Below are 24,847 nucleotides of genomic sequence, written 5' to 3'. Positions count from 1 at the left end.
TGTACATAAAGCAGGTAGCACAAGGCCTAAACATAGCAACAACATCCCACAGAAGCCAGAAAAATTCCGTTACTATGTTGAACAGAAAAATATAGACTATCAGACATTAAGAAGCCTTCATGTCTTATATAAATAGTAAAGATGATATGACCTGAAAAAAAAACTGTAACAGCCTCTTTGTGTTTTCTAATGCCAGGCTGCTAAAGTTTCCTCCAAGATTGAAACATTCCTGCAGGAAATTCCTTTAAAAGGAAAGTGAACAACAACTCAAAATAGCTTCACCAACTCCCTGAAACTGACCAGATTCACTAGGTCCCTCCTTGCCAGAGTAAGCAATAAAAGCTGAGGGTCTCACTCATACAAGGAAGTTGGGATGCAAAGCAGACTCAGTGAAGCTGAGCTACAAAAAAGACTGAGACCAAACAGCTACCTACAAGTAGAAACCAGCTGAATTGCCTTGATGAAATTCAGACCAGAGTCACTTGGAAAGGATGCTCCAAACTGTTGAGGGTCTACAGGTGGTGCAGTGTGCTCCAGGTTCCCAACTTTTGTGGCCTGTCGCCTGTGCTGGGGTGGGCATTGGTGATGCACCTGTCTGCATATCATTTCTGCTTCTGTATAACCAACCCCTCACCCACATTTCTGAATAACCACAATAAAACTCAATGGTTCACCAAGCTGAACTTTGTGGTATTTGTACTTTGGTCTATTTTGATATCCCCATCTGGGGTAAGTTAACTTGTGTGTTGTGTGCCCTCAGGAAAAGTTCTGTCACACAACATAGGCACTTTACAACATTATTAAATCCTTTTAACAATTCAATAACGAAATATGTAAACACAAAGTACCTTACAAAGTATTAGAACATACTCTTTCTAAAATGGAAAATGTTTGCATCATGGAGATGTTTATTATTTGCATGTATTTCTTACTACTAAAAAAAGAAATCTGAGTATTTTAATGCTACTGTAAACATATATATATATATATATATATATATATATATATATATATATATATATTTGTTTGTTTTTCAAGACAGAGATTCTTTGTGGTGCCCTGACTATCATGGAAATCACTCTGTAGACCAAGCTGGCCTCAAACTCAGAGATCCACCTGCCTCTGCCTCTCAAGTGCTAGGATGTGCTACCAACACCTGGCAAAAATATCTATTTGTGTGTCTGTGTGTGTGTGTGTAAATTCATACCTACATGAACTTAATCTTGCTCTCCCATATATAAAATATCAATGACATATGCTAAGTTTCTAAAAGGGCAAAAAAAAAAAGAAAGAAAAAAAAAACACTCTTAAAAAAATACAAGAACTAAGACAGGTGTGGTGGTGCATACCTTTAACCTCAGATCTCAGGATCCAGAAGCAAGAAACCAGCCTGATCTACATAATGAATTCCAGACCAGTCAGAGTAATCTGGTGAGACCCTGTCTCAAAACAAGTTAAATTATTTTTTTAATATACTAGAAATAAACTACACAAATCTATTTTTAAAATAGAATAACAATGACAGTAAATGTAAATAACAACTTTAACTTTGTAAAACTACTCTAATTCGGAACAAGCTACCTAGGACAGAAAGGGCCTAAGGAAACAAGCTCCACCTGGAACATAAGCCAGGACCAAATCCAGTCCTGGAAGTCAACCCAGTCCCAACACTGGCAGACCAAGACTGAGCCAGCAACCTGACCCAGAGTCAACAATCTCCCCCAGAACAGGTACAGGGGAATAACCACGAGGCAGTGAGCCTGAGACCGCTGAGGGCCCAGATGTGAATCTAGGACCTTCAAGGGACTAATCTCACTCATGAACATTGATTCAAAAATACTAAATAAAATACTGGCAAATCGAATCCAACAACACATCAGAACCATCATCCACCATGATCAAGTCAGCTTCATCCCAAGATGCAGGGATGGTTCAACATACAAAAAAATCTGTCAACACAATCCACCATACAAACTCACTGAAAAATAAAAACCACGCAGTCATCTCATTAGATGCCAAGAAAAGCTTTCCACAAAATACAACATCCCTTCATGATAAAGGTCTTAGGGAGAGCAGGGATACAAGGAACATAACCTAAACATAATAAAGGCAATATACAGCAAACCAACAGCCAACATCACACTAAATGAAAACAAACTCCCAGCGATTCCACTGAAATCAGGAACAAGACAAGGTTGTCCACTCTCCCCATATCAATTCAATGTAGTTCTTGAAGCCTTAGCTAGAGCAATAAGACAACAAAAGGAGATCAAGGGGATACAAATCAGAAAAGGAGAAGTCAAACTCTCACTATTGGCTGATGATATGATAGTTTACATAAGCGATTCCAAAAATTCTACCAAGGAACTTCTACAACTCATAAACACTTTCAGTAATGTAGCAGGAAACAAGATTAACTCAAAAAAAAAAATCAGTAGCCCTCCTGTACACAGATGATAAATGGGCTGAGAAAGAAATCAGAGAAACATCCCCCTTCACAATAGGCACAAATAGCATAAAATACCTCAGAGTAACTCTAACCAAACAAGTGGAAGACTTGTATGACAAGAACTTTAAATCTTTGAAGAGAAATTGAAGAAGACACCAGAAAGTGGAAAGATCTCCCAATGCTATCGGGTAGGTAGAATTAACAGTAAAAATGGCAATCTTAACAAAAGCAATCTACAGATTCAATGCAATGCCCAGCAAAATCCCAGCAAAATTCTTCAGACCTCGAAAGAACAGTACTCAACTTCAGATGGAAAAGCAAAAAAAAACCAGGATAGCTAAAGCAATCCTGTACAATAAAAGAACTTCTGGAGGCATCACAACCCCTGGCTTCAAACTCTACTACAGAGCTACAGTACTGAAAACAGCTTGGTATTAGCATAAAAACAGACAGGAGGACCAAGGAAACTAAATCGAACACCCAGATATCAATCCACACAGATCTTCGAACACCTAACTTTTGTCTAAGAAGCAAAAAAATATCAAATGGAGAAAAAGCATATTTAACAAGTGGTGCTGCCATGACTGGATATCAACATGTAGAAAATGGAAAATAGACCCATATCTATCACCATGCACAAAACTCAAGTCCAAATGTATCAAAGTCCTCAACATAATGCCAGCCACACTGAACCTTATAGAAGAGAAAGTGGGAATTATACTCGAACACATTGGCACTGGAGACCACTTCCTAAATAAAACCCCAGTAGCATAAACACTGAGAGAAACAATTAATAAATGGGACCTCTGGAAACTGAAAAGCTTCTGTAAAGCAAAGGACACTATCAATAAGACAAAACCACAGCCTACAGAATGGGAAAAGATCTTCACTAACCCCACATTACACAGAGGTCTGATCTCCAAAATATACAAAGAACTCAAGAAATTGGTCTCCAAAAGAAAACATAATCCAATTTAAAAAAAAAAAAAAGGAGTACAGACCTAAACAGAGAACTCTCAACAGAGGAATTTAAAGCGGCTGAAAGACACCTAATGAAATGTTCAACATCCCTAGTCATCAGAGAAATGCAAATCAAAACAAGTCTGAGATTCCATCTTACACTTTTAAGAATGGCCAAGATCATAAACACTGATGACAACTTATGCTGGAGAGGTTGTGGGGAAAAGGGAACACTTCTGCATTGCTGGTGGGAATGCAAGCTAGTACAGCCCATTTGGAGATCTGTGTGGTGATTTCTCAGAAAATTAGGAAACAACCTTCCTCAAGACCCAGTAATACCACTTTTGGGTATACACCCAAAGGATGTTCAATTGTGCCATACGGACATATGCTCAACTATATTCATACCAGCATTGTTTGTCATAGCCAGAAACTGGAAACAACCTAAATGCCCATCGACTAAAGAATGGATAAGGAAAATGTGGTACATTTACACAATGGATTACTACAAAGCAGAAAAAAAGTAATGACATCTTGAATTTTGCAGGAAAATGGATGGAGCTAGAAAACATTATTTTCCGTGTGGTAACCCAGACACAGAAAGACAATTATCACATGTACTCACTCATAGGTGGTTTTTAAACATAAAGCAAAGAAAGCCAGCCTATAAACTACAATCCCAGAGAACTTAGACAACAATGAGGACAGTAAGAGAAACTTACATAGATATAATCTACACGGGAAGTAGAAAGTAGAAAAAGACAAGATCTCCTGGGTAAATTGGGAGTATGGGGACCTTGGTTTGTAGGGGGTAAGGGAAAGGCAGGGAGGGGAGCAGAGAAAAATGTAGAGCTCAATAAACATCAATTTAAAAAAAAGAAAAAACCTACTCTAATTCTATGAGTCCTCCTGTCTAGTCTAACTAAAATCAGAACAATTGCCTTCTTTCTCTTTTTGTAGGTCACACAAATAAAGCACCGCAATAGTCAGCTTCTCAAAATATTATATACTTTTTCCCACCAACTTGATTTAAACTCAAGGAGACTAAAGTAGAGGTTATTAATTTCAAGGGTTGCCTAAGCTACAGAGTGAATTCCAGGTAACAACTTTATCTCAAAATAAAAGGTCAAAAAAGGCAGCTGGGGATATAGCTCAATGGTAGAAGAGTTGCCTAGCATGCATAAGGTCTCAATTCAATCCCTAGTACCACAAAAAAAATATACAAAAAAATCAAAAATGCACAACAAGAGAATAGATTTTAATATACCCAAGTGTGAAAAAGTCATTGATCCACTAACTATTCATAGCGGATTTCTAGTTCCCTTAAAAATATATCTAAGTGCTCAGCTGTTACAATCACTGACTACTCTTGCAGAGGATGTAGGTTTGGTTAACAATATTCACATGGTGACTCACAACTGCCTATAACTCCAATTCTTGGGGATGTTCTCTTTTGGCTTCTGTAGACTTCTGCATGTACATGATGGACATAAACTCCTGAAGACTCATACACATGTATAATTTTTTAAAAAAATAATCTTAAAAGCTTAAAAGTATCTGTAAAATACTAAAATAGTATGTAAAATATTTAAAATTTCCTGACTAACCTTTTCCAACTACATATCTGTGTAAATTTTTCATCTTCACATACTTCAGTCAGAACATACAACAGACTATATACATGCAGAAGTAATTATCTTCTATTAAGCTATAATAAATTAAAATTTTTAAGCCAACAGCTACATTTCTCACTCAGTTTTCTTCTATCTTGGAAAATAACTATTAACACATTACCTGGGCTAACATATACTAAGTTTCACTGGCATTTTAAAATTAGAGGGGGTTAGAAAAAGCTCATCAGTTAAAAGTGTTTGCTGCTACCATGAGGACCTGAATTTAGATCCCAGCATCCACATCAAGAGGTTCACAATCATCTGTAAATCCAGATCTAGGGACTCCAACAGCCTCCACAAATATTTACGTGCATACACGCACCCCTGAGTACACACACACACACACAAATGTTTTTAATTATTCACTTACTAAAAGGGATTATATATATATTCATTCATTCTCTGGATATCAATAATTAATAGCACATTTAAACAAGAGGTCTTTAAGATCCTCAAATTTTTAAAATAAAAAAGCCCTGAGTTTTTTTTTTTTTAAAAAAAAAAAAAGGTTGAATCCAGACATGGTGGTGCATGAGAGGCAGTCAGAGTTCTGTGAGTTAAGGACTAGCTTGATCTACACAGCAAGTTCCAGGACAGCTATATAGTGAGAACCTATTTTAAAAAAAGGTGAGGGGGCAAAGCTTGAGAATGTCTGATCTAAACTAAATGTTCCCCATACCAGGCTCTACATTCATTTCTCTTGCTACTCACAGCTGGTGTCAAAAAAAAAAAATTTTTCAACTCACTTTGCAGTGAACAGTGTCCTCCCTCCAAGCAACCAACAACTCAGATTTCCAGTGAAAGCTTTGGCATAAAACAACCATTCTCATCGATTCCCATTTCATAAAGAATAATCACTTAGCCATATGACCTGTTTTAAGTAATCAAGAAAACAGTACAAAAGACCAGACAGCACTTATTGAGTTCTGAGCAATGCCTGGCATTGTGCTTACTTACATTATCTCTTAATTCTAAGGACCTCACAAAGTAGTAGATCAGGAAAGACTCAGATTTACTTGCCAAAGGCCATACAGTTAAAAAGCAGTGAAATATGGACTTAAAATCAAGTCTGTGTGACTTCAAATTCCAGTCCTCTCTCTGCTTTACCAGTTACCTTCAAAATATTGAACTAGAAATCAGACCTCCACTTACTATGTCCTGGAGCAAGCCACAACTTCTCTGAGCCAATTTTCTCATCAACAAGATAAAAGTTGTTGATCTAGTTGATCTCCAAAGTCCCATCCACAGCTAATATTCTTTAGATTATGATTCATCTTAACCTCAACCCTATAGTTATAAAGTAAAAAGGCCTTTGGTGTGTTTTTCTGGACTAAATAAAAGAAATTATACAAATCATAATAATATGGGGCGATGGTAGCACACACCTTTAATTCCAGCACTAGAGAGGCAGAGGCAGGTGAGTTCCAGGTCAGCCTGGTCTATAGAGTGAGTTCCAGGACAGTCAGGGCTACACAAAAAAAAACTCAAAAAAAATTAAAAAAAAATAGCAAGCCAGGCAGTGGTGGCGCACATCTTTAATTTCAGCACTCAGAAGGCAGAGGCTGGCGAATATCTGAGTTTGAGGCCAGCTTGGTCTACAGAGTGAGTTTTAGGACAGCCATGGCTACACAGAGAAGCCCTGTCTCAAAAAAACAATATATATTATCTTTAAAAAAAAGTGTGAGAATGATGAATGTCAGAGTTACTGTCAAAAAAAATTTTTTGAACAAATCTGACCAACTTCAAAGTCTATCTGAACTTGACATTTTTTTTCTAGCTCCCAAAAAAATTAAACTTCTTCCTACATCCAATTAGAAAAGTAGTATATAATATTTGACCTAAGTTATAGGGCATTTTGATTTTTTTAAGTAAAAAGTTTAAAAGCAAGAAATCCATTTACGGATACTGTCTGGGTATTAGTAAAAGATATAAGGTCAAGAAAAAAATCTGGCCGGGCAGTGGTGGCCCACGCCTTTAATCCCAGCACTCGGAAGGCAGAGGCAGGTGGATCTCTGCGAGTTCGAGGCCAGCCTGGTCTACGAGAGCTAGTTCCAGGACAGGAACCAAAAAGCTACGGAGAAATCCTGTCTCGAAAAATAAAAAAAATAAAATAAAAAATAAAAATAAAAAAATCTGTACTACTTTGGATAACTACCAATACACTTAAAACACATGACATCTGCCAGACTGCTGCTGCTGATGTAGCTCATATTGTTATGCTAGCAAAACCCTTTTTTAAAAACTTCAGTGTTTTTAAAACACTGTTTTAAAAGTTGAGAGCACTTTTTGTTATTGCAGAGGATCCCAATTCAATTCTACACACAGGATGGTTCATAACCATCCATAACTACAATTCCAGGTCATTCAACTCCTTCTAAACTCTGAAGGCACCAGGCATGTACATGATGTACATATACACGTGACTGCAGGCACCTGTGAAGGCACTGTAGAGTCAGTCAGTTGTAAGTCATCCAAAATAGAGGCTGGAGCTGAACTCAGGTCCTCTGGAAGAGCAGCAAGCATTCATAATTACTGATCCATCTCTCCATGCCGAGGACTGGTTTAAGAGAATAATTGTCTCTGTTGGGAGGTGGTACAGCACAACTTTAATACCAGTGCTCAGGAGACAGAGGCTGGAAAATCTCTGAGTTTGAGGCCAACCTAGTCTACAGAGCAATAGCCAGGGCTAGACAGAGAAGCCCTGTCTCAAAAAATAGACAGTTGTTTATATTCTTCATAGGAACGAACTACAACTCTTTGAGGGCTAAGGGATGGCTCAGTGGTAAAGCACCTACCTTGCAAATGCAAAGATCTGAGATGAATCCTCAAAACTCACTGGAAAAATTGCCAGGCAAGCTGGTACTTGCTCATCATCTGAGAGAGACAGAGCTAGGCAGATCCCTAAGGTTAACTGGCCAGCCAGTTCTGCCTAATTGGTAAGTTCCAGGCCTATAAGAAACCATCTTAGAGGAAGCTGATAGATCGGATCTCCTGAGAATGTTGCATGAGGCTGTCTGTCCACATGTAAGTATATATCTTAAAGTGAAAACCAGTTCCAATATTAGTAAGTATACTCAAGAAATCAGTTTATAAATTTAAATGTATTAAAGATTCACTAAAAATAAGTGGAGGGATGGAAAATTTATGCAAACAAACCTCAGAAGCTACACTGCAATTTCCTATGTTTATACTAATGTCTACTGAAAGTTCCAACAGCTGTTTCCTATTTTGTTTTCCCTCCTGGTCCAATGGGTTCATAAGGCAGACAGACCATTCTAAGACACTACATCCCATACAAGACATCTCCATTTTTAGCGAAGACATGTTTTGAGGCAAATCCATATGGGTTTGAATGCTGATATTATATGAATAAAGGAGTAACTGAAACTTGAGTTTTCTCATCTGGGAAACCATTTTTAAAAAGTAAAGCTGAAAATATGCACAATGCATATCTATTATCAGTATTAATATGATTGACTCCTCTATAAAGTCAAATTTTTTTCATTAAGCAGCAAATGGAGGACTTTCTTTATTCCTTAAAAGCATCAGATATTAGCAGCAAAGCACCAGAGGTTGATAACCTCTAATATAAATGTGCAACAGTCACCTTTACTTTGCAAGATTTGTTTGCTTGCTTGCTTGGCTTTCTTTTTTCCCCCTAGGATCTTCACCATGTAGCCCTGGGCTAGCACAAACTGCTCTGCAAACCAAGTAGACCTTGAACTCAGAGATTACCCACCTCTGCCTCTCCAGTTCTGCAATTACAAGCACCATCACACCTGATTTTCTTTTTTTTTAATTCTAATGATTTAAATTACCTAATTTTTTCTACCTCAAAATAATATAAATGTTTTCAAACTACATAAGATGAAGAGATTGTTTGGCCTTGTGAATGTACTAAATACCACCTATATGTTCATTTTAAAAGACTTATTGCTATTCAACATTATTGGTGCTACTGATGTGATTATTAAAGGTTCGCTGTCCAAATTTTTTTTCTTTTTTAAATAAAGGAAATAGATTTATTAAAGGAAATAAGTAACTTCTAGAACTGGGAAAGGATTCAAGGGGGGAATACATCTTGGCAAACTCCTCCATATTTCTAAACCAGAAGCCTGGCCAGGTGGTGGTGGCAAACACCTCTAATCCCAGCTCTTGGAAGGCAGAGGCAAATGGAACTCTTGAGTTCAAGGCCGGGCTGGTCTACAGAGAGAATTACAGCACAACCAGGGTTCCACAGAGAAGTCCTGTCTTGAAAAACAAAAACAGAAGACTGGTTGAAGGCAAACCTGGAGCACACTTAACCAAAAGTCACAAAATCCAATGCTTATGTTAGTCACACCTCTCTTGGGAGAGGCCTTGAGAGGATCATAAATTTCAGGCCAGCCTGGGCTGTTTAAGTAAAACCCTGGGGAAAAAGAAAAGAGGGAAGGTAGAAGGAAGAAAGAGAAGGGCAAATCTACCTCTTGCTCCTTCCTGCCACTTTACATTTTTACAAAGAAAAGGCCTTAGGAGAAATCATTCTGTAAGACCAAGCTCACCTTCTTTTTATTTTTGGTTTTCAAAGCAGGGATTCTCTGTAGGTTTGGGGCGTCACCAGGCTGTCCTCGAAATCACAGAGATCCAACTGCCTAGGCATGCACCACCACTGCCCAGCCTCAAACAAGACTTTAGCTAATAAACTCAATGATTCCTTTTTTTCCTACTATTTAAAAATAAATGCATTAATATCATTAGTGGCCTATAAATAAAGTGTGTGTGTGTGTGTGTGTGTGTGTGTGTATCAACATTATTCTGCAAAAACAAATTCCCTTGTTCTTATGAACATACAACTTCGAGAAGCAGGCCGGAGCCAGTGACCTGGCCCAGAGCAGATCTGAAGCAACAAATTCCACAGAGTAGGACTGAGCCAGAGACCTGGGCCTGAAGCAGTGAACTCCACAGGAGCAAGACAGAGCCAGCAAACTAGGCCAGAGCATGTCTGAGACAGTGAACTCCAAAAGAGCAGGACTGAGCCAGCAACCTGGGCCTGAACAGGCTTGGGACAGAAAACTCCACGAGAGCAGAAGCAGATCCAGACCAGGGTCACTTGCAGAATGATGAGTTTATTTCTTCTATTGTATCTTAAGCACCTGAGATTCTCTCTTCCATCTCTTGTATTCTGCTGTTCATGCTTGTGTTTGTGGTTACTGATCGTTTTCTCATGATTTCTCTAATTCCCTCGGTTTGTGTTTTCTTTATTGTCTCTATTTTAGTTTTCAAGTCTTGAATAGTTTCTTTCATATGTTTGATTGCTTCTTCTTGGTTTTCTTTAAGGGATTTGCTGGTATCTTCCAATTTTTTTGTTTTCTTTTCCTCCATTTCTTTGAGGGAATTTCTCATATCCTCTTTCAGAGTTTCAAACATTCTCCTGAATTTATTTTTTAGGTCATTTTCTTCTGTTTCATCCGTATTTGGTTGTTCAGGTCTTTCTGTTGTAGGGTCTCTAGATTTTACTGGTGTCATGTTGCTCTTTCTGGTATTGCATGTGTTTTTACATTGTCTACTCATCTTTTCCTCTAATTGTTGTGCTTGGGGCTGTCTGTGATTCTGGTGATTATTATCTGCTAGGTGCCATTACATTCAATGTTCAGATGGTTGTTCCTGTGATACAGTCAGTGCCCAGTTCTAGTTACCCTGTTGGTGACTCTGTGTTCTTGGAGGTCACTCAGCACTCTGGGCTTTGCTCTGCTCCTGTGGAGTTTGCTTTCTCAGGTCTGCTCTAGCCTAGGTTGTTGGCTCAGACCTGTTTCTCTAAATGTCTCTGGTCTGGATCTGCTCCTTGTAGAAGTCCCTGGCTTGGGGTTGGTCCTGTAAATGTCTTTGGCTCTGATCTACTACCTCAGAGTTCCCAGACTGGGGTGTACCTAGACCTGTAGAGGACCTGGCCGAGACTACTATACTCAGCAAAACTGTCAATCACCATAGAAAAACAAAAAAGACATTGCATGAAATCTGGATTTCACCAACAACTATCCACAAACCCAACAAATACAAAAAAATTAAAATAACCCAATGTACCTTATAAGCTCACCATGGCCTAAAAGTAGAATTCAACGACAATACTAATTCCAGAAAACCCACAAACACATGGAAATTAAACAATGCTCACTGAATCATCAAGGGGTCAAGGAAGAAATAAAGGGAGAAATTAAACACTTCATAAAATTCAATGAAAATGACCATACAACATACCCAAATTTATGGGACACAATGAAAGCAGTGTTAAGAGGAAAGTTCATAGCACTAAACACCTCATAAAAAAAACTGGAAAAATCCCACATTAGTGAATTAACGGAACATTTGAAAACTTTAGAACAAAAAGAAGCAAACTCATCAAAGAGAACTAGAGGACAGGTAATAATAAAATTGAGAGCTAAAATCAACAAAATAGAAACAAAGAAAACAATACAAAGAATCAATGAGACAACGAGTTGGTTCTTCCAGAAAATCAACAAAATAGACAAACCTTTATCCAAACTAACCAAAGAGAGAATATCCAAATTAACAAAATCAGAAATGATATGGGGGACATAACAACAGAAACGGTGGAAATACTGAAAATCATCAGGTCATATTTCAAAAACCTGTACTCCACAAAACTGGAAAGCTTAAAGGAAATGGACAACTTTCTGGATAAATATCACTTACTCAAATTAAATCAAGACCAGATAAGCAAATGAAACAGACCTACAACTGCTGAAGAAATAGAAACAGTCATCAAAAGTCTCCCAACAAAAAAAAAAAAAAAAAAAAGAAGCCCAGGACCAGATGTTTTCAGCTCAGAATTCTACAAAACTTTCAAAGAATACCAATACTCCTCAAATTGTTCCACACAACAGAAACAGAAGCAATATTGCCAACCTCTTTTTATGAGGCTACAATTACCCTAATACCCAAACCACAGAAAGACATTATCAAGAAAGAGAATTACAGACCAATCTCACTCATGAACATTGATTCAAAAATACTAAATAAAATACTGGCAAATCGAATCCAACAACACATCAGAACCATCATCCACCATGATCAAGTCAGCTTCATCCCAAGATGCAGGGATGGTTCAACATACAAAAAAATCTGTCAACACAATCCACCATACAAACTCACTGAAAAATAAAAACCACGCAGTCATCTCATTAGATGCCAAAAAAGCTTTCCACAAAATACAACATCCCTTCATGATAAAGGTCTTAGGGAGAGCAGGGATACAAGGAACATAACCTAAACATAATAAAGGCAATATACAGCAAACCAACAGCCAACATCACACTAAATGAAAACAAACTCCCAGCGATTCCACTGAAATCAGGAACAAGACAAGGTTGTCCACTCTCCCCATATCAATTCAATGTAGTTCTTGAAGCCTTAGCTAGAGCAATAAGACAACAAAAGGAGATCAAGGGGATACAAATCAGAAAAGGAGAAGTCAAACTCTCACTATTGGCTGATGATATGATAGTTTACATAAGCGATTCCAAAAATTCTACCAAGGAACTTCTACAACTCATAAACACTTTCAGTAATGTAGCAGGAAACAAGATTAACTCAAAAAAAAAAAATCAGTAGCCCTCCTGTACACAGATGATAAATGGGCTGAGAAAGAAATCAGAGAAACATCCCCCTTCACAATAGGCACAAATAGCATAAAATACCTCAGAGTAACTCTAACCAAACAAGTGGAAGACTTGTATGACAAGAACTTTAAATCTTTGAAGAGAAATTGAAGAAGACACCAGAAAGTGGAAAGATCTCCCAATGCTATCGGGTAGGTAGAATTAACAGTAAAAATGGCAATCTTAACAAAAGCAATCTACAGATTCAATGCAATGCCCAGCAAAATTCTTCAGACCTCGAAAGAACAGTACTCAACTTCAGATGGAAAAGCAAAAAAAACCAGGATAGCTAAAGCAATCCTGTACAATAAAAGAACTTCTGGAGGCATCACAACCCCTGGCTTCAAACTCTACTACAGAGCTACAGTACTGAAAACAGCTTGGTATTAGCATAAAAACAGACAGGAGGACCAAGGAAACTAAATCGAACACCCAGATATCAATCCACACAGATCTTCGAACACCTAACTTTTGTCTAAGAAGCAAAAAATTATCAAATGGAGAAAAAGCATATTTAACAAGTGGTGCTGCCATGACTGGATATCAACATGTAGAAGAATGAAAATAGACCCATATCTATCACCATGCACAAAACTCAAGTCCAAATGGATCAAAGACCTCAACATAAAGCCAGCCACACTGAACCTCATAGAAGAGAAAGTGGGAATTATACTCGAACACATTGGCACTGGAGACCACTTCCTAAATAAAACCCCAGTAGCATAAACACTGAGAGAAAACAATTAATAAATGGGACCCCCTGAAACTAAAAAGCTTCTGTAAAGCAAAGGACACTGTCAATAAGACAAAACCACAGCCTACAGAATGGGAAAAGATCTTCACCAACCCCACATTAGACAGAGGTCTTGATATCCAAATTATACAAAGAACTCAAGAAATTGATCATCAAAAAGAATAATCCAATAAAAAAAATGGAGTACAGACCTCAACAGAGGAATCTAAAATGGCTGAAAAGATACAGAAGAAAATGCTCAACATCCTTAGTCATCAGAGAAATGCAAATCAAAACAACTCTGAGATTCCATCATACACCTATAACAATGGCCAAAATCATAAACACTGATGACAACTTATGCTGGAGAGGTTGTAGGGTAAATGGAACACTCCTGCTTGCTGGAAGGAATGCAAGCTGGTACAGCCCCTTTGGAGATCTGTGTGGCGATTTCTCAGAAAATTAGGAAACAACCTTCCTTAAGCACCCAGTATAAGCATTTGTGGGTGTATATCCAAAGGATGCTCAACCGTGCCATGCGGATATGTGCTCAGCTATGTTCAGAGCAGCATTGTTTGTCATAGCCAGAACCTGGAAACAACCTAAACGCCCCTCGACCGAAGAATAGATAAGGAAAATGTGGTACATTTACACAATGGAGTATTACACAGGAGAAAAAAATAACGACATCTTGAATTTTGCAGGGAAATGGATGGAGCTAGAAAGCATCATTTTGAGTGAGGTAACCTAGACCCAGAAAGACAATTATCACATGTACTCACTCATATGTGGTTTTTAAACATAAAGCAAAGAAAACCCGCCTACAAATCACAACCCCAGAGAACCTAGAGAACAATGAGGACCATAAATAAGTGTGACATACATGGATCTAATCTACATGGGAAGTAGAAAAAGACAAGATCTTCTGAGTAAACTGGGAGCATGAGGACCTTGGGAGAGGGTTGACGGGGAGGGGAGAGATAGGAAGGGGAGCAGAGAAATATGTAGAGCTCAATAAAAATAAAATTTAAAAAAAATATATAAAGCTCAAAAGTACAGAAATCTAAAAGAATCTTACTCTGTTTGAATACACTTAGAACAGAAACTAAATCCTCTGATATCTTCTGGCATGTTTTAAGTATAGGTTGTTATAAAAATGTTTCGACACCTAACACCCTAACTACCCTTAATCGGGTTAGATGGCCTATTATTTCCCATTGTGATTATATGTCCTAAGGGATTTTAAAAGTAGATATGGGGTCAGCACATAAGGCTCTGCCACCAAGCTGGAAAACCCTGAGTCCTATTCCCCACCCACACCTCTGTCTTCTGGCCTACAAATGCACACAATGGTTAAAGGACACACACACATGGTCACAAGTATATAAATGAACAAGTGTAATTTTTAAATAAAAAAATTAAAAGAAATATAGACTATCATTCAAAACTTTTAATTTGAATAAGTATCACCATCTTGACAAAGTAGTCAAGGTTACTAGTTGGAACTCTTATTATCTGACTTCAAAGAGGTTAAGACAGACACTACTTAAATATCTACAGACAGTAAGGCGGCAATAAAGAAGAGCTCAGATTTTATCATGCCATATATATGGCCTGTTTTTACAGTTTGGAACAACTTACCAATATGCAGTGAAACAAGCTGAGCAACTGACCACTTGGGTTATTTAATGTAGCACAGGCTTCAAAATCAATTAGCTAGACTTGGAGTCTATCAATAGATTTAGAAAAGGCAAAGTTTGGGAAAAATTCAGTTTAATATGTGAATAAAGCACCTAAGTGGGAAACAGCACACTGGCTGTAGGCTATAAAAGCCCAGCGTTCCAAGCTAAAGAAAAGTCGAGCGTTTAAAACCATGAGATCAGGGGCTATAGAGATGAGCTTATTACAATTATGAGCACTCAAAGGCTGTTCTTCCAAATGACCCTGGTTCAATTCTGAAGCCTCTTCCTTCCTCTGCAGGCTCCTGCACACATGTGGTTCTAATACAAACACTTAGGAACGCACACAAGTTTTTAAATCTTTTTTTTTTTTTTTTGGTTTTTGTTTTTGTTTTTTGAGACAAGGCTTCTCTCTGTACTTTGGAGCCTGTCCTGGAACTCACTCTGTAGAACAGGCTGGCCTTGAACTCACAGAGATGCATTTGCCTCTGCTCCCTAAATTCTGGGATTAAAGGTGTGCACCACCACCGACCCGCTCAAATAAATCAGATAGGAGCACCAAAGGGGAAAAAACAGAGACCTCCATGAGGTGGTCCAACAGAAAAAGGTAGGAGCAAAAGATCAGGATGGTGGGAGTGATGTGGGAGTGTCATATATCAATCTGTTGATTTCATTGGTTAAGCAATAAATAAACTGCTTGGCCCTGATAGGTTAAAACATACGTGGGAGGAGTAAACAGAACAGAATACTGGGAGGAAGAGGAAGTGAGCTCAGAGAGACACCATGCTCCCCTCTCCCAGGCACATGCCATGAAGCTCTGACCCAGGATGGATGTAGGCTAGAATCTTTCCCGTTAAGACTGATGCTACACAGATTATTAGAAATGGGCTAGTCCAGGTACAAGAGTTAGCCGAGAAGAGGATAGATATAATGGGCCAAGCAGTGTTTAAATGAATACAATTTGTGTGTTGTTATTTCGGGGCATAAGCTAGCCAGGTGGCCAGGGTGCTGGGGACACAGCGCCGCTCCTATTACAACAGTGGGAGGCCTGAGAAAAGGTCAAAGAGGTAGAGAAAAAAAAAACAGAAATCAAAATATTTCAAGAAAGCCAACAAAGGCATCCACCATTCTAAACGCTGCTACTGGGCAAAATAAAAATAAGCCTGGTGGGCTGGAGAGACAGCTCAACAGTTAAATGTGCTTGCTACTCTTCCAGAGGCCGAGTCTGTTTCTCAGACCTTAACTTACATTGTACTTAATTTTTCCTTTAAAAATAAACATAATAATCAGGCATAGTGGTGCACACCTTTCATCCCAGAACTTGGAAAGCAGAGGCAGGAAAATCTCTGAGTTAAAGGAAAGCATGGTTTACATAGTGAATTTCAGGAAAGTCAGGACTACATGGTAAAACCCTATCTTGAACAAAACGACAAAATAAAAATATTATGTGCTTCATAACAAATTTTTTTAATTTTTAGATTTTATTTCTACTTGCCTGAGTGTTTTGCCTACCTGTATGTATGTTCCATATATGTACCCCCAGAGTTCACAAAAGGATACTGGATGCCCCTAGGACTGGAGTTACAGATGGTTGTTAACCACCATGTGGGTGCTGGGGACCAAACCTGAATCTCTCCCAGGAGAACAGCAACTGCTCTTAACTGATGAGCTTCCTCACCATCAAAACAATTTCCTTATTTTCTTTCATCTCCATTCTAGTAGTAAACTAGAGAGTGTATTCCAATTTTAGACATGAAATCTGTAACAAATATAGCTGATTTTGTATAATTCCATGGTTATCTAAAAGCTAGCAGATAAAACACCATTTAAAAGCCATCATTATTAATCCATGATATCTACTCATCCACACTAACTTTCACATCACAAGTTTATTCATAGCACACAAAAACAACTGACAATGCACACACCAAGGGTTACGATACTTATTCTCCCTGACCTGCTAACCTGTATAAAAATTACACCAACTTTCCCTCTAGCTCGCTTGCTTTGCTAACTGAAACTTAGTTACCAGAGTTGTTTAAGATCTAACCAATATCTAGAGGCAGGCAGATCTCTAAGAGTTCAAGTCTAGCCTGGTCTACAGTGAGTTCAAGGATAGGCTCTAAAGCTACACAGTGAAACTTTGTTTCAAAAAAACCAAATATATGTATCATTTTAAAGCCAGGCAATGGTGGTAAACACCTTTAATCCCAGCACCACAGAGTGAGTTCCAGGGCAGCCAGGGCTGTTACACAGAGAAACCCTGTCTCGAAAAACCAAAAGAGAGCTACCCAATATCTAAAACCTCAATATGCTAAAATGTAGACAAAGCTGCACAAAAGCCAATGTCAGTGCAGCGATTGATGAGCTTCAAAATCCTTCAAACTACAAACACATCTTTGAATGAACCCTCTCTAGTGGGGAATGGTAGCACATGCTGGTCTGTAATAACAGCTTCTTGGGAAGCTGAAGTAGAAAATCAGGTTCTGCCAGATGGTGGTGGTGCGTGCCTTTAATCCCAACACTGGGGAGGCAGAGGCAGGCAGATTTCTTGATTTCAAGACCAACCTGGTTTACTAAAGGAGTTCCAGGACAGCCAGGACTGTTTCAGAGAAACCCTGTCTTGGAAAAAAAGAGAGACAGAGACAAAGTGAATGAATCCAGGACGGTTCCCAGATCCCACATGGTAGAAAGAGAGAAAAGATATCCACAAGATATCCTCTGACCTCTACACACACACTGTGGTACAAGCACACACCACGAACACACATAAAATGTAGTATGTTTTTTTAAACTAACTGCCACCATCTTAACTTTCAGGAACAACCCATTTACTGTACAATTACAGCCTAACTATATTAAAATATATTTTTTTTTAGTGAGCTAACTAAACATAACCAAAATCACAACCTATGTTCTGTTTGGTTGGTTGGTTTTTGTTTCTGTTTTTGGTTTTTTCAAGACAGAGTTCCTCTGTGTAAACCCAGCTGTCCTGGAACTCACTCTGCAGACCAAACTGGCCTTGAACTCATAGACCCACCTGCCTCTGCCTCCCAAGTGCTGGCATTAAAGGTGTGCACCACCACGACTACTGGAAAATTCTCACTTTTCAAATAGAAATGAACCATGAAGTCACATCACACAATGCTGTGATTTTATTACTTATATAATCAACTGCACACTTTCAAGTCATACTAAAATTAACTTGAGAAAGCAAGTGTTTTATATTGTGTTATGTTAAAAGTTAAGAGAACAGGCATCTTTAATCCCAGCACTTAGGGAGGCAGAGGCAGGCAGATCTGAGTTTGAGGCCTTCCTGGTCCACAGAGTAAGTTCCAGGACAGTCAGGTCTATACAGAGAAACTTTGTCTCAAAAAAACAAGACAAAACAAAGTTAAGAGAACCTGAATAGCAAATAAATAAGATTTAGAGCTTCTTCCTTCATGCAGAAGCACACATATAAAGAAAGTCTTTTGCAAGGCACTTCCTAAACACAGTGCACCTGAAGAACTTGTAGGGCAATAAATTAATTCAAATTAGGGATGAAAGTGACCAGTCAGATCATTTGGTCAAGTCACTATTCAATGTAAAAACTAAAAACTAGATTAAAGAGTAAAAGGCTTCAGTCATAAACCATTTAATGATTATATCACCATTAATGTGACTTCATTAACTTGTTTCAAGTGACATATAAATTTAATTATACCTCTAAATAAACAGTTTCCTAAAAGCAAAGTATAAAGCTACCCATAGCTACCTGTCAGTTTTTTCAATAGCTAAAATCATTTTGAAAAGCCAATCTGGAGGCTCTTCATAACAAACGAACTGAGGACAATATTAAAAAGGCTTTAAATTTTTACAAATTGTTCCCCTTCAAGCAGAGCATACACTGTCCATCAATAAAACTGAAGCTGGAGAGATAGCTCAGAAATAAGATCACATACATACTGCTCTTGCAGAGGTCTCAAGTTCAGTTGCTAGCACCCACTCTGTGACAACAGCCTAAACTCCAGTTCCAGTGGATCCAATGCCCTCCTCTGGCCTTTACAGGCAAGTGCACTTACATGCACAAACCTTACATGTACTCAGACACAGATACAAATACACACACACACACACACACACACACACAATTAAAAATAATAAAGAGAATTTTTTTTTAAAAAAGGAAAAGCTCTGATTGGGCAGTGGTGGCACACACCTTTAATCCCAGCACTCGGGAAGCAGAGGCAGGCGGATGGTCTAGAGAGTGCATTCCTCCATACCTACTTGGAAACCCTGTCTCAAAAAAAAAAAACAAAAACAAAAAGAAAAAAGCTCTAAAGCTGGGTGTGGTAGTGCACATCTTTGATCACAGAACTCAGGAGGCAGAGGCAAGTAAATTTCTGAGATCAAGGCCAATTTGGTAAACAGAGCAAGTTCCACAACAGCCAGGGCTACATAGACAATGGGTCTCAAAAAAGAAAAACCTCAGTAAGTTTTATGGCACTTGCAAAAGCAATAGCTCTATTTTTCCGTTCTGAACACTGAGAATCAATTTCTGCAAAAAACATATGAAAGCATATATGTATTTCTCCTGATTGAAGAAGTACTGTTTATAGAAATCACGTTTAGAAATAATCTTGGGCTTACGCTAGAACTCAATGTCTGCACAAGCTTCAGCTGTGACAGAAATAAGCACATAATCAATTGGAGAGGTAATAGAAGTAAGTACACAGTAAAGCAACAATGACAAAATAAATTAAGAGATATCTGATATGCACAGAATTCTCACCTCCAAGTTTCTCACAACAAACTTATCTAACAGCAAAATATCTCTCTCTGAGACAAGGTCTCTCTACATGGCTCTGGCTGCCCTAATATTTGACCAATCTAAAACCAAAGGGATAAAAGGAATAAAGAAACCTATCTCCACATTAACAAAAGTCTCATCTTCCTAAAAGACTTACTTTTATGTGACTTATTTCCAAGTATTCAGGAAGCAAAGACAGATGGATCGCTATGAAACAGAGGCCAGGTCTATATATTGTATTCAAAGACAGCCAGGGCTACAAAGTGAGTTTTAAAGAAAAAAAAAAAGGACAAACTTGTTTCAATATAAGTATCTCAACCCTCTTGGAAGGTAGATAAGGAGTCAGGTTTCTGGAAGAGAAACAAAAGCACAAAGGGATTAAGTGTCTTGTACAGCAAGTCATCAGTGAAGATAAAACCAGAATTCAATTATTTAGCTTGCAAAGTCTAAATAACCTACCTTTCTTTAAAGTACCTATAAATTATCAACAAGCTGTAGAATTTCACCCAATAATACATTTCAAAACACTATTTCAGAATTGAGTATTTTATTCAAGAAAATATTGCTTGCCTAAAAACTAATAAAATGAACAGGATGGACCTAAAACTTATTCAAATGGTGCAGGTGTACTGGCTTATGTCTGTAATCCAGCAGGCAGAAGGGTGTTTCTTGCATTTGAAGCCAGCCTGGGTTACACAGGAATTTCTATAAGTATCCTGGGCTACAAACAGAGTGAGTCACTATCTCAAAAATAAGAGGGGAGGGGAACTAATGGAAGAAGCAGTGAACATATTAAGAGATAATTTTCAAAGGTTACTCTAGTCATCTCATAGCCTACTTTTCAAATTCCCTGCCAAGGAGCAATGGAGGGGCATATACGCACCTTATATTCTATACACACAATAAATCTCAACAAACTCCAAGGGTTTTGATCAAAAGTATACTAAAATACATTTCCCTCCAAAATAAACAATGCATTCTGAACATTACTTTTTACTCCTTGCATAAACACTGCAAATATGGATTTTAAAAATCATTAATTTTTAACTATAATTGGATTCAAACTACTTAAAAAATTGGTGCTCTACTCCTGCCTTGCTATGTCTAGGCAAGATTCTCACTCAAACTGGTGTCTTGAAAGTACAATGCCTACATGAAGACACTTCCCAAGTTGACAAAAGAAAACCAATCAACCCAAAAAGTCCCTAAGTATCCAAAGCAGACCTTTTCTTTGAATCATAGCAGTATGATACTATATGAAGGGCATAAAAGAGTAATTCAAGTTAGTTCTATAACAAGATAAAATCTACTTTTTAGAAAAATCTGGCAAGACAAAAATTTCAACTGTCAAAAGAGAATTCACTTTCCATGATTATAGAAAACAATGCTTACTGTGAAACAGTCTCAAAGCAGTTTCTTAATTCTTCAAATATCTCTCTCTCTCTCTCTCTCACACACACACACACACACACACACACACAACTTCTAACACAAACTACAGAACACTAAAAGTGACAAGACACTGAAATGTCTGTGCTCAAACTCCTAAAGGTTAATTCCTATGTGTCTGGCAAGGCGATGATGGCCTTATATACTCCTCATTAAAATTAACATCACATATACCATCAAAGCAAACCAAAAAACCAAGAATCAAAAGCCTCAAGCTAAAGTTTACTTTACGGGGGGGGGGGGGGGGGGGGGGGGGGGCGGGGGGCTGGCAATCCAACATCAGTTATTAACATTTTAAAGGTAAGAATCCAAAGGTTCCATTTATGCCACTTTTAGAAGCTAGATATACATTACTTTTGTTAGCCTGTAGTATGAGACTCAGGTATTACATCATCCAATATGTGAACACTGTCCCACTACCCAGGAAGCATCTGGGTACCTGTGACACTGAATACCAAGGTATTCCTTCCTCTCTCGGTGTTCTTGATGCTACCAGCCTCTGGGATCTGCTCTCTTGCACCTTCTCAAAGACATTTGCCATATACCTGCTGCTCTCCCTCTTCTTTTACATTCCTGGGTGTATTCCTCATTATGCTTGCTATCTGTCTACTCACAAGTCAACAAAGCGAATACACACCACATATCTCTCAACTTGAGAGCAGGCACTCAGCTCTCCCTTACTCTTTCCCATTTACTGTTCTGGAACTAAAATTCAGGTTTCATCATCTTTGTGACCCCAAAAGAATGAACTTTAAGATATGGTACACAACTGAATGTCCTCTTTTTTCGTTAATATCAGTCTAGGATCCACATCCTCTGTCCATTGTCCCAAATGTCTAGTCCCTCTAAGCCTCAAAGTAATCCTCTCTAGTTTTTTCCTCCCATTCAACTTCTGCACTCCACCCTTTATTAATCTCAGTGACCTAATAATTTTGGACCCTCTAATATCTTAAAACTGTAAATACTCCAACCTTTTCTCACACTTCAACTGAAATCTTCCAAACTCTTCGTTAAGCCATTTCTGAATGCTAACATTTGTTTTCTGCCTTAAACATGGGCATCCTACTTCCCTCAACACATCAATCCCTACAGCTGTCCCTCTCTAGTCAGACATGCATCTACATATTCCTACCATGCGTCCTTTCCTTCGGTATACAGTCTCTATTCTTTCTTCCCCTTTCTTCTCACTATCCTCTGCCTAGTCCCTTCCCTTTTCCCACTACATGGTACTCCAAACCTACCCCACCTTCTGATTTCCCTTCAAACACACCCCCTTCCATCTTCCTTCTCCCCAACTTCTCTCCACACCTCCTGCCCTGCGAATAATTCCTTCCATATGTCCCTATACCTCACCAACCACTCCATAAATATCCCCCTGCTTCCCTTCTACCTACAACAGCTCTCCATCCTGCCACACACACCTGTCCCTTCTGATGGTGCCCCCAACCTCAAGGTTCCTCTTCTGCTGTTGCCCACCAGTATTTCTCACACAAACACCCTCCATTTCACTCACTTCTGCTGCCTTTTTACTGCTATACACACCTGCCTGGACACCACTTTCCATCCGATCACCTAAACTCCTTGCCCCCATTTCTCTCCGAAACCCCTCAAATTCAGTCTCTGCGCCAATCACCCTGCCCCCCATTGAGCCCATCCTCCTCTCCCCTGAGTACAGGACAAACACCTGCCTTTTTCCCCTAGCTTGTCAACTCCTTCCCGCATCCCTCCATTCCTCTGGGCCAGACATCCATCAAGGGAGCCATGGGCACACACAGACTGTAGACAGGCAGGCAGGGAGGCAAGCAGGAAGGCAGGCAAAGAGAGAGACACAGACAGACAGACAGACAGACAGACAGACAGACACACACACACACCTCCTACCTGAATATCCTCATTTTCATCCGCCACTACTTGAGAGAACCCCCTCCCCAGACACTCCTTGTCCGCCACACTCCCTGCTATGGCCCCCTCCTCCGCCATTTCCCTTCAGGCTGTCCGGTGGCCTTCCTACTCTCAGCCTGGTTCCCTGCCCCTCACGCGCAGCGCTAACCGGGACATCTGTTCCTTTTATTCCTGCCTAGAGGTGCCTATCGTCTACCTCCCTCCACTATTTCACTTGCCCCTGCCGCCCCGAATCTCCCTCCACACACATCTGAACCCCCAAACGGAACGTCCTCCTTCCCTCTCAAATCCAACCTATGCCCCCATAGGTCTCCCAGGCCTGCCCTTGAGGCCCTGGACACCACGGAGCCGGGTCCCTCAACCCTCTCTGCTCCCTAAACCTGCACACACCGTGTGCCCGCCCCCCAGCCTCTCCCCGGTTCCTGCCCGCAACGTCCTCCAGCACCTGCCCGGAGCCCTCCCACCTTCCCCGAGCTCGCGCCCCGCGCGCTGCCCACGCCCTCCGGAGGCTGAGGGCCGGGACTCGCGACCCCGACCCCGAAAGCAAGCTGGGCGGCCCGCAGTCCTGGCACGGACCGGCCAGGAAAGACAGTGGCGGCCACAATGCCCAAGCCGCAGGGCCGGGATTGCGCCGCGCTCCTCGCCTCAGCAGCCACCGCGGCTGCTAAGGACGCACAACAAACAATGCGGGGCCCGGGCCGGCTCCGCCAACCGCCGCCTCAACCGCCGCCTCAACCGCCGCCCGCCAGGGACGGCCCGCCGCGCAGGCGCCGGCCCCGTCGCAGCCTACCCGCGCCGCCGCGCTCCACCCGCGTCCGTTCCCCTCTCCCGCTCCGCCGCCGCCGCCACCTCGTCCGCCCGCGTCTCCGGCTCCTCAGCTCAGCGGCGGCGGCTGCGGCGGCTGCTGCCCTGGTGGCGCTCGCGGTTCCGAGATCGACTTCGGCTGCAGCGGCGGCCTTGGCGGCAGCGAACACGTGACGACGCCGAGCACGCCCATTGGCCGATCCGGGGGGCGGGCCCGCGGCTGCTGGGGAACGGAAAGCCCGCCCCCTCGCCCTCCGCGCGCCCCCTGCACGCGCGCTCTGCCGCACCTGAGAGCTCCGGCCAGCGCCCGCCGCTGCCTGCGCCAACTGCGCACCTGGGAACGCGCAAAGGCGCTCAGGCCCGCGGCCGCCGCCTGCACCTGCGAGACCGCTTACGTAAACTGCGTCCCGCCCACCTCGCGGCGCCCGGCTTGTGCCGCGGCCGCACCTGATCCCCGCTGCGCCCACGACGTAAGCACTGCTGAGCGGAGACCAGCTGCGTGAAAGAGCGAAAGGCGCGGAAACTCCGTAACTGCGGAATCAGAGAACCGCTCCCGGACGCAATAGCGAGCTGGCCTTCTCAGGCTCCACGCCCCGGTGCTGGATGCTTCCTCAACCTCAGCTTCTAGGCAAATAGAGTAAGCGCCGCAAAATGCCTCCCCAGGTGGAGGAGGGTCAGACTGTACCCTGGCTGAGTAAAAGACTCCAAGCCTTACTGAACTCCTCTCCCACTTGCCGGGCGTATGACCTTG

The 24,847-nt window shown here is 40.6% G+C and overlaps 1 protein-coding gene across 3 annotated transcripts in view; it reads right to left on the bottom strand.

Annotated features, from left to right (window-relative positions):
- The window catches only part of Strbp (spermatid perinuclear RNA binding protein), a 130,942-nt gene extending 106,447 nt beyond the window's left edge, over positions 1-24,495 (bottom strand). For 2 of the 3 annotated variants that reach the window (XM_075986095.1, XM_075986092.1), the window contains exon 1: positions 24,083-24,216. The gene's annotated coding sequence lies outside the window, so the exon portion shown is untranslated. Of the gene's footprint in view, positions 1-24,082; positions 24,217-24,383 lie in introns of those variants that run through there. The other variant, XM_075986093.1, reaches the window with a different exon arrangement.
- Positions 24,496-24,847: the final 352 nt, after the last annotated feature.

This window comes from Microtus pennsylvanicus, chromosome 9, assembly GCF_037038515.1.
Source record: "Microtus pennsylvanicus isolate mMicPen1 chromosome 9, mMicPen1.hap1, whole genome shotgun sequence".
NCBI lineage: Eukaryota > Metazoa > Chordata > Mammalia > Rodentia > Cricetidae > Microtus > Microtus pennsylvanicus.
Note: the sequence above shows the minus strand (reverse complement) of the source record. Positions and strands in the feature narration are given on the sequence as shown.